This window comes from Eutrigla gurnardus (genome assembly GCF_963514095.1).
Source record: "Eutrigla gurnardus genome assembly, chromosome: 13".
Taxonomy (NCBI): Eukaryota; Metazoa; Chordata; class Actinopteri; order Perciformes; family Triglidae; genus Eutrigla; species Eutrigla gurnardus.
Window position 1 is genome coordinate 16,623,369 of NC_139936.1, and position 15,586 is coordinate 16,638,954.

At 44.4% G+C, this 15,586-nt stretch overlaps 2 protein-coding genes across 3 annotated transcripts in view; both read left to right on the plus strand.

Annotated features, from left to right (window-relative positions):
* The window catches only part of unc5db (unc-5 netrin receptor Db), a 135,465-nt gene that overhangs the window by 26,230 nt on the left and 93,649 nt on the right, over positions 1-15,586 (plus strand). The gene's annotated exons all lie outside the window — the stretch shown is intronic.
* Positions 641-15,586, plus strand: part of hdr (hematopoietic death receptor) — a 119,761-nt gene continuing 104,815 nt past the window's right edge. Inside the window, exon 1 of the mRNA XM_084024639.1 lies at positions 641-650. The gene's annotated coding sequence lies outside the window, so the exon portion shown is untranslated. The remainder of the gene's footprint in view (positions 651-15,586) is intronic.

Here is a 15,586-nt window from a genome sequence, read left to right on the forward strand (position 1 = left end):
CATTCAAAGTTTTTTTTTCTCTGGAGTACAGCACCCCCACCCCCAAGGTTATTATCAGCCGGATGTTCAAATATTGGGCACTTTCAAATAACACACCCGCGTGCCGGTGAATCCTCGTTGTGTATCGGCACCGCTATGTTAAGTAATATGAAAAGAACATTTGAGTCGTGGCATCCTTCATCCGTAATTACACTCATTAAACACTTCTAATGCGACACACAGAGAGAAGTAAGGAATGAGAGGTGCAGACAAACAAAATCAGTCTTCTCCCCCGTTTTCTTTAATGTGCCAATTAGCATATGATAATTAGTTATGGACAATTGGCCTCCTGGATGGTTTCATTAAAAAGTATCACACTGGGACCTCATTAGCGCGCTAATATAAGGCGGGAACCGTTGGACCTGTTTTACTCCAGTGGATGGATCTCATTTAAACTGGAGCGGCATGATCAAGGCCAGAGAGGTTTTTGAAGAAACTCCTGTGTCAAGTGGTGCGTTTGGTTTGTGCGTCTCTTTTAACGAAATACCTGAGCATTATGTAAAGTGTTTACAGAGTGTTCTCTGTGTGCTCAGTATTCCCGGGTTGGTAATTACTCCCGGCGAAATTGACTGATTGCGGCCACCTTGATGAGTGGCGCGGGGAGAAGGCGACAACCGGCGACAAAATGGTGCTAATTTGAAAGAAGTCAAACATAATGCCTCCGAATCCCCCCGCCGCTGTTTTTAGCAACTGTCATTGACGGGGAAAGGTGACTGTCGCCCGCCGCCAGCTGTGGAGGATGCAGAGCGAGGGGGAGGGGAAGGAGTCTCCCTGGATCTTATCAGAGCAGCCCATCCAGTACGCCGTTCCACTTCTTTGCCCTCCTCTCGCTGCGTCTGAGCCGCTGACAGCTCCAGGTTGTTTCACAATAAACCCGAGGAAAGGCTGCGTAAGAGTCATACTGCGAGGATGGAGAGCTTTTCACGAACTCATCTATTTCAGCCCTGGGAGGAGGGGCAGGAGGGGGTTCAGCTCTTCAGATCACACACCAGATTCCAGCTTCCTGTCCCTGCTGCCAAACAAGCCCTTCATGTAGATGAACTGAGCTAATCTTTTCCCGCCCTTCCCCCACTAACACCCCCCCAAATCCCCCACCCCCCCTCCACTCCATTTCTAGTCTGAGCAGGAAAAGAGACAAATTAAGTCAGGCAGTGAGATGGAGACCGTGTTGGCAGCACTTCCTAACAAGATTTGTTTCATAACAGGGAAGGGAGTTGAGCCGCAAGATGAATTATTTATATGAACTCGACGTTGACCCGCCACAGATCAGGGCGCCAAAGTTCACCATTGCAAGTCCTTGACAGCGCTCATTATATGACAGAGCCAGCTGCAGCTGTGCGTCCGCTCAGTACCTCGTGTTGCCGTCCTCAAGGATTGGCGCTTCAGATTGTTATTGGGTGCCAGGTGTTAAAAACCGCCGTGTGACAACAGGTGTCAAAAGCTAAAGCTGCTGGAAAAACAGTGGACTCTGTTGTGCAAATTGCTTGACAAAAAATCTGAACCTGGATTGTATAAATGCATTTGTAGAGGTGCTTTCCCTTCGAGATTTAAGATGCTTGGGAAAAAAAGCCACACAGTGTTCTGGAGAAAAAGTGTCAAAGAAAGGCCTTATTTTCCACGATTCAACATGTAAGTCATGAAAGCAGTTTGGAACCTGGTTGAGGATTATTTATGAATTGTCGTTACCGAGCACTAGCATCCGAGCCTTGCCGTGGTGGAGTGTGTTTAGATGGGGATATCGCACCTCCAACTAATAATACCACTCTTTTTGATGAAACGGCGACGATCCGCGTGGAGAGCGTCATTTTTCAAAATAATACAGTGGATGCATACTCGGTAATAAACACCCCAAGGCCCTGCCAAGATGTGACTGAGCAGAGAGGTGGAAGACAATAGGCATCTATCATATTAATTTCAGATAATTGTCTGTATTTATTAAGGCACTGGGACGGCGGCCGGCTGAGTCTTAATTGTCTGACCTTAATTACCGTTGGATGTGCTTTATGTGGGCCGGGACGGATATGATAGACCACGGGGGGCATGCAGAGGAGGGTATTGGGGAACTCGAGCTGAAACGGTGACGGGGAAACAGCCGTTCATAACTGGGATCTGCTGCATGTGGAGTGGAAGTGGTTTCCAGATTATGCATAATGAAAGTCATGAATAAAAGCTAATGCTGGCTGTGTGGGGATGCAGTGATGTAGTGCTGGACAAAGATGCATACATATATACATACGTAATATCCACACACACACATTTGCCATGTAAAGGTACAGTAATGTGTGTGTTTGTCGTGGACGCTCTGTCAGCAATGCTGCCATTGTTTTTCATGCTGTTAATCTTAGATTATTGAAAGTCTCAAGCCCGAGTCTCCCTCAAACCTCCCGGCTTCCAACATGGAGGCTCCCGCGTGCTGATAAGAAAAGACCCTGATTTTCATTCATTTATTCCACCAAGTGTTCACAGTTCCCTTTATGCACCATACGTATGTTATTACCCTGACTGTATCATGTCGATTAAATCACCAGCCGTTCTGACATTTTCCTAGCCGCTGAACTGGACCAGTTGCACCAAATCCCAGATGAGTGTCTCAGAATTATCATACAGATTGAAGGGTATTTCCGGTGTGCGATTCCTCTGATTTCCACTACGTAAGCTGGAGGCAGGAGGTCCGACTGTCTTGAATAGACGCTGATCAGCTAAAGGTTGCCGAGCCGCTGGAGGAGGAACCCCCGCAGGCTCCTGGACTTCAGCCTGAACGGGTTTTGGGGGTCGGGGTGATATGGAGCAGCAGGATCACCAGTGGTCACTGACCAGATGTTTGGACGTAAGAGGCAATGAATAACTAATGAGGCCAGGAATCTCCTCAGCCTTCATGATACAGGAGAGAAAATGAGTTTCCATTATCATATTATTGAAGCCGCAAGACTGTGACGACTGATAATGTTCCTCACCGGTTGCCTTTCGGTTTGTGGATATTGACGGCTTATATTATAATAAACAACGTAGTACTTTGGTGCACAGGTAAATGAGAAGCTACTGTGCTTGATGTGTTCACAGCTCCTTTTCAGCACCTAAAGAGTATAATATAATATCCGTCAGCGCTATCACACTCGGGACAACACCGAGATCAGAGAAGATGAATGAGATGTTGGCGGGAACGAGGAAACGGAGGTCTGGTTTCGGCCATGCAGCTGTGAAAGTTAGCTACCTCATCGCTTCACAGGCTTTTACCAACATCAGCCTCACAAGACATGTGGCAGGAATGTCGGATCTTGCTGGAGTCATTGAGTCATTTGTTGCATTTTGGTTGCAGTTAACGAGAGCACCAACATTGCTCTTCTGACTATATTCATTTGTGAATAACTTGCGTTTATTCTCTCCATGTATGTATTGTATCTTCAGGAAGCTTTGTGTCCTGGTTCGAGCCGAGGAGCTGTGCTGAGGCACGTCTTTGAATTACAAGAGGAAATTGGACAATTTATAGAGATAAAGGGAACATCAGTGACAGTTACAGGATGCAGAATGTCTGCAGGGCCGAGTATTCATGATGGATATTACAGGCCGGATGAATAATCTGGGCAAAATGATGCAAAGCTGAAACAAATTTGTGACTGTTGAAGTTAACTTTCCAGTCAACGCAGCTGCAGAACGGTAACTCTGATCCTTTTCTCCGCTACCGGAGTTTCAGCAACAGTTTCACGCTTTTCTTTGCTCGTCGAGACCTCTGACCTGCCCATGGACCTCCATTTTGAGATTATTCACTTGCAATGTCACTCAGAAGGACATTCTATCCCTCTGTGGGCTTGGACACTTTTTTTGAATTTTTATTTTCAGTATTTTTTACCAGTTCTGTGCACGTTTGGCACCACTTACCCTCGTGAACAAGTTTTCTCTCTGTGATGAACATCAATAAAACAAAACTGCATTCCAGCCGCTCGCACACACTTAAATGAGATTATGAAATTGGCGACTGCTCAGGATTTTTATACCTAATATTGATGCACTTGTGAAAGTGAATGGGTGCCAGGTCCGGGGAGCAAATTAAACAGCGAATGGCCCACTTTGTGTAAAATGGGATTGTGCTCATATTTAAATATATTGAATACTGTGCAAAAATATTGGCGATCAGTTAAGTACAGAGTCAGCTGTCCACTGTCATCTGTAAATTATTAAGCACTAGATTGACATTGAGTAGAAGACAATGACGAAAAACAGAGACATATTGTTGAAATTGCACTTTTTTTTATGACATCTCTGGCTATTCATCATTTGTAAATGAAGAGCTCATTATGGGGAACATTCACTTACTAAAGAAAGGGGAGGAAAAACTTGTTATTTGTGAGTTATTATGCAACGGTATGTAACTGGTCCAGCCCACTTGATATTATAATGGTCTGCATGTGGCCCATGAACTAAAACGAGGTCGGCACCGCTGGTTCAGACCCGTTTTTCATTGTTTCTGATGTGCTTCCACCAACGCTCACAGCTATATTCATGCTGTTTCATGCCGTCATTGTTTTTTGTCTCATATTTTCAGCTTTTCTTCCTGGTAATTGGTCAGAACCGTTCCTATTGTCTCGCAATAAATGACCTGTTTTTGTGCTTCTGCATTAAGCGTGGACTGCTAGTTGCGTTGCATATCTCTCTCGAGGCGTCCAGACTTATTGTTCTCGATCCCTTTTGGTTTCGTAAACAGAAAGTAGCACAGCAACAGCAGCACAATGATTGAAGCAGGAACTCCGGCGAAATAAATCACATATTATACGTCGAAATGACAGCTACAGATGTATCATAGCTGCAGATTTGATGTCATTTGAATATAATATTGGCATTGTGATATGACAACTGCTGTTAAGTTGCCGCTCTAATGTATTTCATGCTGCGTGTACATTATATTGCATGTATTTCCTCTTACCCCGGGACCACACTCCTACCCGTTCTACCACGTCCGTGTGAACACGTCCCACTTAATTGAATCTCGTAGCGGAGTCTGTCATGTACCGTAAAGTCACTTTAGCTAACCTTGACATGAATACAGTAGCTTGGGATTGCTCCCGGTGGAATTAATCTGCCACGCTGGCCGTCCTCTCCGTCCCCCCGCGGTGATAATATAATGAGGAATGAGACGGTGACAATATTTTGACATTCATCCGTGCGTCTGTAATCAGCGCCGAATCAATATCTCATCTGTTATCGTTTTCAATTCAAACACCGTCTCCACGGAGGGTCGGTCTCCGTCGCTACATCACTCTGTTTTCCATCAGAAGCGTTCGGGCTGCCTGGATCTCTCTGCGCTGAATCCCTCGGCCCGACAGAAACGCCCTTGGTGAGGCATGGAAGTCGGAATGATGCCTATAAATCACTTAGGTGTTGGAATCGAGGAGCCGGACCGTCCGGGTTTCAAAGCTTTGCCGAGTCACCATGACAACGTCCTCCCTCTCTGATTCTGCTTTACACTGATGGCCGTCCAGCTCCGTGGTCCAACGGCTCCCAAAAGGAGAGGCAGCAATTAAACGGCAGCAGGCGTCTTTCCCATTTATCAGTCATTTCGATAATGCGTCCTCAGACACTTCCCTCCTTAAAAGAGGGCCCGTCACAGGGGGCCAACATGTTGACTTCGCCCCCAAACGCGAAGCAAACGGGAGCTTTTGGCCATGATTTACTTTACTTCTTGCCAAGGAGGCAATGAACGAGGCCTCGGCTTCATTCAGAACACTCCGGAGATTAAGTGCTCTCCATTTTGGTGCCATCTTCAGTCCCACTTGTCATGTATTGTTGAATGGAGGGGAGTGGTAGCTTTTGGCCTGCTTTGTAGAATCCCAGGCTGTTCCACTGTCGACTTATTAACTCCCAGTTAATTCCTATTTCTGTGCAAATGGTCCCATTCCAGCATCCCCCCCCCCTCTTGTGTTGAAACTTGTGTTGAAACAAACAATATATTCGACACAAAGACTTTTTTCCTTATACTAGCACATTAGAGGGACGGAAACATTACACTCAATATAAATGCTGAAGCACCGGTGGGGGACGAACACACAGCATTCAGCCAATTCATGCAGCTCCTCTCGGCTAAGCTTTTCTTTCTTGAAATTATATCTTGACTCTTTTTTTCTTTCCGTTACATATGCACATAATTAATCCTTCTTTCTCAATGCTGGGACCTCTTGCCTGAGGTAACTGGATGGTTTTTAATCCTCGCAGAAACCCAGACATTTCGTTCCCGACACCCCGGCCTTTTTTTCTTTTTGCATATTCTTCTCAAACACAAAAACCCGACAACCGTCTCCTCCGCACTATTTCAGTGTCGTTCGCTAATGCTAGTTAATCTCCCTCTTAGATGGACTATGAGGCGTGTTTGTCTTTTCTCTGAGCTGATCTGGGATCAGCTCGGCCTTTTCGAGTTAGGAACGCGTGCTCCGGGGAGTCGCTGAGTCAGCACTTTAAGTTTGAGACGCTTAATGCCGGATTTAGTGTCAGACAAGTGACTGCGGTGACCGCTGCTCTCATGTATCTGTTTAAGACCGCCAGATATCTGCTTTAACAAGCTTTATTAGCCCGATATACGAGCTAACCACCGGTAGAGCCTGTATCTCTGTGTGAATTAAACATGCTTTACAAGGTGTTTACGTGGGAAGACCCATTCAGTGACACGCAGGCAGTGTGTGCTCGCCGTCGGTTCCCACGAAGTGTATCATGCGTCTGCTACGTTTGCAGGAGAAGGTCTCGGCCCTTATCTTAAACCTACCTGCAGATTTAAAAGAAAGAAAGGAACAGGAAGGAGGAACAGAGCACATTTAATTACTCGGAGCATCCGTGTGGTGTAATCGCCGCCTGCTGTTGAAACAACGAGCGCCGCCTCTTCAGCCTCCCCACAATGAAAGCTGCTGACGCTGCAGCTTCACTCCCATCGAGTCTTTGCCCTCAATCTCTCTTGATCAGGAGCTTCAGAGAAACCTCAAAGTTGTGCACTTTTCTTCAGAGCTACAGTGGGAGAGGATACAGGAAATCTGACAGTCGATGACCAGGAAGTTAAAATACCCGGCAGCAAAGAAGTCCTGTACATATCCTGATAGTAGCGTGATTTTATGTACACATAAACAATGGGGCTAAAACGTTTTTTTCTTCTATTGAACAAAAATTAGTGCGATAAATATATCTTTTTATTAATAATTATATTAATAATAATATCCAATGGGTTACTCTACTAGACTACAGATGAACTAAATGTTATTGGACGTTTTGGCTGGAACTGTATCCACCACCACAGTAGCTAGGACTGAGGATACGACGTATTGGCTGTTTTTGGAGGTCAAAGAAAACCGATTTCTTTCAAAAAAAAATGTGAACAAATAAATTTCATCTATTTGTCTTTGCTATTGTGGGAGAATTCATCGTGGGGATTTTCAACATTCTTTTATCTTCCAGCTTTACTTATACATTGATAGCATCGAGCAAATTGGGCAAATGCTAGTCCGTCCCCATATCATATTGTGATATCTTTTATGATACAGCAATGAAAATTGAGCGGAGCACTAGATGTTATTTTCAGATAATAACCTTGTCGGTGCACCACAGACTTATATAGTGTTGCTACAGAAGGCACTTCTTCCTTTCCAAACAGACACCTAATTGTAAGACGATCCTTCTCCAGATAAATGAAATGCCGGATGGAAGATGTTTGACCTTGAAAGGAGACTTTCTGCTGATTTTACCCTGGTCCAGAACGTTCTAGGTCCTTTAAAAGTCAATGTAGTTTCCACCGAAGAGTTGGGCGAGTCCTTTTTCCCAGCTCAATCTCCAAGGTTATTTTTATCCATCCGACTGACAGATCAAGTGGCACTGATCAGCACACCTGCTTCTCTGTGCTGAGGGGGAGAGGGAGCGAAAAAAACTGGAGCTCATACATCAATGTGTCACCGGGCAGGACTGTCCTGCGGGACCCTCGGGAGCCAGCTCCCACCGCTAGGTCACGACCCACCCAGATCCCGCACATTCAGACTGAGCTGGCCTCAATGCCACAATGAAACTTCTGTGAATTTGAAGGTGGGGGAGCTGTTAGTCGATGTCCTGACCAGCCAGTATATTCAATAAGCGTCATTTTTAAAAGGGGAAAGAACAGGTCGGGGCTGACTAGGATGCTGATGTGGTTTTTGGTATATTAAAGCTCCTCCAAAGTATTTCCACAAACCTCACTCCCTCTCAATCCCTCAGTTTGCACTCAAGAGTTGTCTTGCATCTATTCTTAATGGTCTTCCTTGAAGGAGCAAGTGCAGCAGCCTGTCACAGTGCGGTGAACATTTTCCAGCCAGCTTGTGATGGCTGTTCGAAACATGAGGCTGTTAGGCGGTGGCTGTTTGTGAAGAGTGATATGACATCGGTAGCTCACGGGTCTGACAGATGGAGGACTTCTGCCGAGCAGGTGAGTCTTTCTAATTGGGACCGCAGCAGAGAGGCAGCGTTCGTAGACCTCCGGAGGCCTCGTCACACCGCGGCCGAGTGCTGACGGCACATATGTTACGGAGAGGCAAATTCTCTCTGGTATGCTGATATATGGCAAATGTTAACGTCTTTTTTCTCTCTTCTCTTTCTGCTACACTCTTTACACATGTCGTCATCAGGTGAGTAAGCTTTCCTGGATATTGCTGCTGACATAATCTCACTCCAGCTGAAGTCTGAGTGGTTCAGCAAAAAAATCTGCCTGTCCAAGACTTTTAAGATAAAACTTATTTTCCAATATGTTTGTCATTCATCGTGACATCTCAGAACTCCAAGCATTACACAATCTAATTGTGCACTAGGGCTGTCAAAATTGCTCAAACATGACGTTTGAATATTCCCTTTAAAAAAACACATATTCGAACATATTCTTATTTCTGGTTGTGCATCAGGCACGTGAATAACAGAACAAATTAATACAATGAGACATAACTACTTGTATAGGTAATTTATTTAAGTTTAAACATATTAAACAACATATTACCTACACAAAAATAAGTAAATTGGCCAAGACTGCAGACCTTGGCCTCTCGCTCGCACACACACTCTGAGCTGATCAAGAGTTTTGTGCAAGCAATTTAAGGTCGCGATTCTCGTCCCAAATATGGCAGGCTTCATTCAGTGATTTGAAACAAATATTATTAACATTAAGTTTTACAGTATAGAACCAACATTGAACGCTCCGATCGAGCTGTGCCGTGCATGGAACTTTTCCTTGGCATGAAACGGCAAATAATCAAACCAGTGCATGAAGCTGTTGTAGCCTATCTAGTCTATTTTATTCATGCAATATACAGTCAGTACAGGAGCGACTAGCCCACACTAGTAGCCGAATGTTTCTATTAACGTTAAATAAAATGAGGCACACAATTCCGAGAACTGTGATAGCAAAGAACTTTTACCCTGAGGTTCATAAAAAAATAAAGTGCTATTAAAAACGAGAGAGGCTACTTACATTATTGGCGCTTGTATAAAAAGGGTAAAAAAACTGACTGCAATTTATTCCATTGTCAGATTGTCAGGAACTTTCAGTGCACGGTCACTGTCGCGACTGTCGCGCCGCTGCTGCCGCTGTTTTTTTTTTACATATGATTTGAATATTAATTTTCTCATTTGTAATTCTGTTTTTAACAACTATTCGAATATATATTCAAATTTAGAATATTTGTTGACAGCCCTATTATGCACCCATCACCTCCCTCCGTTACCGTGTTGATGGGTGGTTATTTGATCAGGGGTGTGCGCTTCAGAGGCAACGCATAGATCACCCTATTATCGCAGCTCCTGTCTGTTTCTCGTGTGTGTTCCTTTGTGGTCAGCTGAGGTCAAATCATCCGGTCACCTGTCAGCCGACCTGTTATACTCCCTCCAATAAACTCCCAGCGGTCGCCCCTCTCCTCTTGTTTTCACAGTTGCCATGATATATCGGCCTAATAATCAGCGGTACAGAGCCGACAGAGAATATATTGTGAGACAGCTGGCGGTGCCCAAGGAGAATCTGCTTTATAGTGGCCAGAGCATTACGTCTTATTGAAAGAGTAGACATGCACCTCTAAGGCTTGTTGGTTTGCGACAGACTATGGAGGACGTATCAATCTGCCAGCGCAGTATTCTTCAGCTTAAAGAGCTCCGTATGAATCATACTGGATCTGATCTGAAATTACAGGTCCAGTCTGTCTGTGAAAACCAGAGCTGTGAAAGGAAAGATGCTGGTGCTTATTGGTTTGTTATGTTTGTGTGTGTGTGTGTGTGTGTGATTGGTTGACAGTTTATTGTACCAAGTAGCTAAACTGTCACCACTAGCATTGCAGCAGATTTCCGATTACTCTGAGAAAATAGAGCAGCATATTGGCTTTTTACTGCATTGAAGATTTGGCTCATAGAGACGGTTTGATGAATGTCTTGACACATCTGTGACCATTATTTCAGAACACTCCAGAAAAAAATCAATAGTGTTTTCTCCGGCTGCCCAAGGCAATGATACCCATGAATGCTTTATTTACCTCTTTATGCGGGGAGATTTGAGGACGCCATTCAGTGTTAACTAATGAACGAACTGCCCTGCCAAAACACTCCGGCAATGGTGCACAGGAGTAATCTAATCACCTCCAAATGTCACTCCGGATGTCTCCCATTCATATTCCGTTCGCCCTCCACCTCATCAATAATAGGTAAGGAGTGAGCTCCGAGAATGTGAGTCCCGTTGCCCCGGTGATCTCCTGCAGAGGCCCGGAGGCGAGGACGGTCGCCGGCCCTCTCCGCCTATTTCTTGGAGTTAATGAGGCAGATGTCAGTTAGGCCAAAAGAGCTCCTCTTCGGTGCTCCGCGTTCAGAACGAAATCAGGGCCCGCCTCGATAACTGGCGCCTGATGTGTCGGGTGACATTCATTACACTTCATAATGCACTCTAGGCTCAGCTCGGCCTTCTCTAACCAGCTGTCTGCTCCACAACCCTAATGCCATTACACTTTAAATCCTCGCTGTCATCAGGTGTGCTACTAGCTAGCCGTGTTGGCTGCCTGCCGCCAATCAGAGCCCAGCTGACCGGCGTCACTGGCAGGGGTGCCGCCGCATATGCCGAATCCTGAACACTCGGCTGGCGATAGGGGACCGGCCCGTCCTCCCCAATCAGGCTTGAGTTCTCCAGCATTGCTGTTTGTGCAGAAAGCGTGTCTGTGGAGAGCAACGCTCCTTCAGTGTAAGGATCAGAGGCCCTGCTGTGAAAACACAAGCATCTCCGATTCTGCACCTTCCGCACTTTCCTGGCAGAACATGCAGATATTGTGCTACTAGTCTTACACTTTTCTTGTTAACTGACCTGCTGTATGCATGAAACCTCCGTGTGTTGTTCCCCCAGTTAATCTGTAATTCCAATTTATTCACAACTTCATTGATCAAAGTAATAAAATAATTCATTTTTTTAAAAATAAAAATGTATCGGGGTCCTGGGCATCCAACTCAATTTTGCCTATAGACCTTTTAATAGATGGAACTATTCCTTGAGTTCATGTTTGCAGTGGGTCCTAATTGAAAGTATCACTGACCCTCACAGGCACATGCACAGGCATTTCAAATTACAGACACAGAAGAAAAATGAAATGGTATTTATGTGTGATTCTTGTTATGTCTTTGTGAGAAGTGTGCTGAGACTAGAATTTGGACATTTCATCTTGAGCAAAATTGGAGCTCTTCCTACTGGATATTCGAGAGCGTGGCATTAATGGGTTCAAATATCAAAATCCAGTGAAGAATTAAATTGAGCAGCCAGCAGAATGTATTCACACAGACATTCAGATGCATCAGCCAGCAGCGCCTGGACTAACTGTTTGTACTGTTTGTGCACACTATAGCCCTTTTATGAGCAGCGCAAGAAACTGAGACCAAGTTAAGTTTGATCCTTCCATACTCTCCCATCTTCATTTTGCACCAAAAAACACCATAAAAACTGCCCATTTGAACTATGCAAATGAGTCGCTGAACGCTAAACAGAACGCTGCAGATCCAGAGAGAGGCCGGAGACACCGCGCCTCTTTGTCTCCACATGCTCTGCAGCTGCACAGGCTGAAGCTCGAGACGACGTCTGCTGAGTCCGAGCAGACACTGATTCGTTGTCGGCCTGATATCACTCACTGTATGAGCAGCACTGGAGATGGCAGAAGGAAGGGGTTTACAAACGACTAAACAGGTGGTTCACTCCGCTGCATATTTACACATGCTGTGCTTCTAACAGGACAGACCTCATGCACAGTAAAATACCAACGCTAGCATCACCGCTAGCATCCTTCACAGGTGGAACTGCTGAGATAAGCTACTGACTAAAGATAAGCTTCAAACTAAACCCCCATGCACACGTTTCACAAGTTGAGAATTCACACACTCACGGCGATGTTCTCCCCACAAAATGTTCATTTCCCCAACGATGTGACTCCACACTTTGTTCCCGAATCCCAGTAGCTTCTTAAAGTCACATCATTAAGCAATGAGCCACCAGAGGCCGTGACCGTTTAACTGTAGATCACAGCCTCAGGTGGCTTATTGCTTTTTAAAACAGTTGCTGTTTTAAAAAGCAATGTAATGTGTACATTTACCTTTCATAAAATAACACAGCCACACACAAAAAAAAGTGCAATCATTTATAGATTACAAATAATCATGCTGCTGCCCGGCAATGCAGTTCTTCAGCGATATTTAAAACTGTTGCCAAGCAACACACATTCGCAGATGGAAGTGTGCTTAAAGATTAGGGGTGATGATTAACATAATATGAATATAGCCATAATTGTGAAATTGTTGAATCAACAGCCAATCATGTTAGCACTCTTCTTTGCTGATAAAAGTTGTTGGTTTCTGGAAAGGTCATTTTACAGCGCTTTCAGACCATTTTGCTTGTGTGAATCACATATAAGAGATGGATGTAGTCACTGTGACGTTGCCCGTTTGAAGTAACCTGTCAATCACGAGGTAGCCACGCCCTAACGCACACCCGCTATCATATTTTACTCCAAATGGGACCATTATTGATCATTATTTAATCATTATTATTATCATTAACTCGTGTTACTGAGGTAAGAAATGAAATTAGAAGAAGGGTCACTTTGTCATAGATACCTTTACGATCAGACTTCCTTATGCAACTAAAGGCCGCCCCCTGCTGGCTGATGCAAGTTTAAGGCACTTCTTCGTTGGCTCCACGTCTCAGACCAGGAGGTTGCCGCCTGGTCCGAATCTGAATCTTTCCATCTCTTCTGAGCACCATGCTTAAGCCCACTGTTCTGAAAATACACACTCTTCCTGCACCAAACAGAAGCACATGGCTAATTATAATGCAGGATGACATCTTTCAGACCTTCCCGATTTTCTCCCCCCCCTCCCCCCCCCCCCCCGACTGGTGAAGGTGTGACCCTCTACTGTGCCTCTTACTACTTGTTGCCTTTGTTGGTTCAATTGTTTAGGTTTAGGTGTGAGAAATTAGATTAGGTTATTATTTTTTGGGCAATGGGCCTTCGGAAAGCTGTCTGCTTTCTCTCATATTTGTATGAAATACCTTTACATTGTAGTAATGCAACTGGTAACCGGTTATGCAGTATGAAGGGACGTAATTATAAAATGCCTTGTAAGTGATATTATATTGTTAATTCAGCTGAATACTCTGAAATCGCTGTTACCAGCGAGTCAGGCAAATTGAAATTAGGAGGGTTGTAATGATATTCATTTAGCCTTTCTGTAATTAGGCCTCATGTGTTCCAGCTGAGGAGAGCGCCAATTGAATGCAGAACTATAAGCGTTCTGAGTGCAACAATGGTATATTATCACTCTAGCTTTCTGTTTGAACGTCAACAAGCAGTTTAAGTTCATTTATGGAGACAAAACCCGGCAAAGACTGATTTTATAGGTTTTATCCGAACCAATTTATATCAATCTGGGCCATTCAGAGGGGAAATGCCTTATATCACAATGATGCATTATGTATTTATTCATTAGTGCGGCAGTGAGTTAAATGATAGTTGAGCGCCGTGTGCCAGCGGGATCGTTGAGCGAAGAAAATCGGATGCGTTCTTGTCTCGGATATTGAACTGCACAATAAAGGCTGTCAGCAAAAATGCTGGGCCAAAGTGAAGCAGCTGAGACAAAGGAGAGATGAGAGGCGGAGATAATGACTGCTGTTGTTTTATTCATCCGCGGGAATGAGTGCTGACCAGTGTTTGCTTGTGTTGAACTCATTGTGTTGCAGTCAGAACTGTGAATCTATGAGTGTGTAATTAATTCCCAGCCGGCGTCGGCCTCCGATGTGCGGGGAGGGAAAACGGAGTCCGCTGCACCGTCGACAGCTCTGAACGCTTGTTTAGGCAACTTGCTGACCTCTTTGGAATCAAAGACCTGATGGAGTGTACTTTCATAACTTTGCAGAAGCAATATATATCATTTACATGCCGGGAAATAAGTTTTGCTTTTCTGTCAGATGTTTTATATCCAGTTCATTTTCTATATTGCAGTCTACTATCACCCTAAATTCACCAAAAGTTAGCGTTAAATAATGTAGAATTTGCATAATTAAAGATATCTGTAAAAAATGATTGTCTCAAAGTGATCAATTCGAGAAGTTTCAGGGTGACATATATTATTCAATATGTTCACGATGTTCACTTGTAGAGTCTTGTGTGGAATTTTACAAAACATTTCTTTTAACTGATTAAAAAAGATGTTCTCAAGATGAAAAAACAGTATTCTATAATCTCAGCAGAGTAAGTAAATCTCCACCAAAGCTGATCCACCACAAGAGTTTGGTTAATGATAATCATATTTGGGTCATTGTAATGTAAATTCTCCCACGAAGTTGATACCAGTGTGTATTCCAGTGGCCTGTATACAACCACATACCATCGCAGTGACCATTTAAGCACCCACGATGTAAGCAAAATAAAAGTAACCCAAAAATAACCCCCAAGCTTGTGGAGAAAACACTGTTCATTTCCTGTCCTCCGTAGAAACGTCCTCGTAGACCAGCTGCAGGACGAGCCGGCGAGATGAAACAGCCGCGCCCTCTGTGTACTTTTGCCCTCCGTTAAACTTGGCAATGAGCAGCGCTTTCAAGTCTGCCCAAATGTGGGTCACACAGCGCTCCGCTTGTGGTGTCTGTGGTCTCGCTCTGCATAAATAACAACGTATCCGTCGCTGCTTCAAACCGGCGCCACGTTGCTAACAACAACTTGGAGTAGACTTTCCACCGAAAGGCTCGTTTTCAGCCACTTTCGGAATTTGCTAGATTGTTGATAATAGCGAATGTGGAAGTCTTGAGCGAAATCACTGCATGCAAATTGCACCTACATCGATTGTAATGCATGTTTAGGATAACAGTCCACATTATACAGCATCTCTGGTTTGATAGCATTGAATCCGTCATGCTGTATCTGGGTCTGCAGCAGCTTCTCTGGGGTAGATAATGAGGCCGCCAGTGAAGAGGTAATGTTGAATAATTGGGATCCTCTTGCTAACTGTCAGTGAACATGAGTAAAAAGCTGTCCACACCTACATGAGAAGAGTGTAGTTT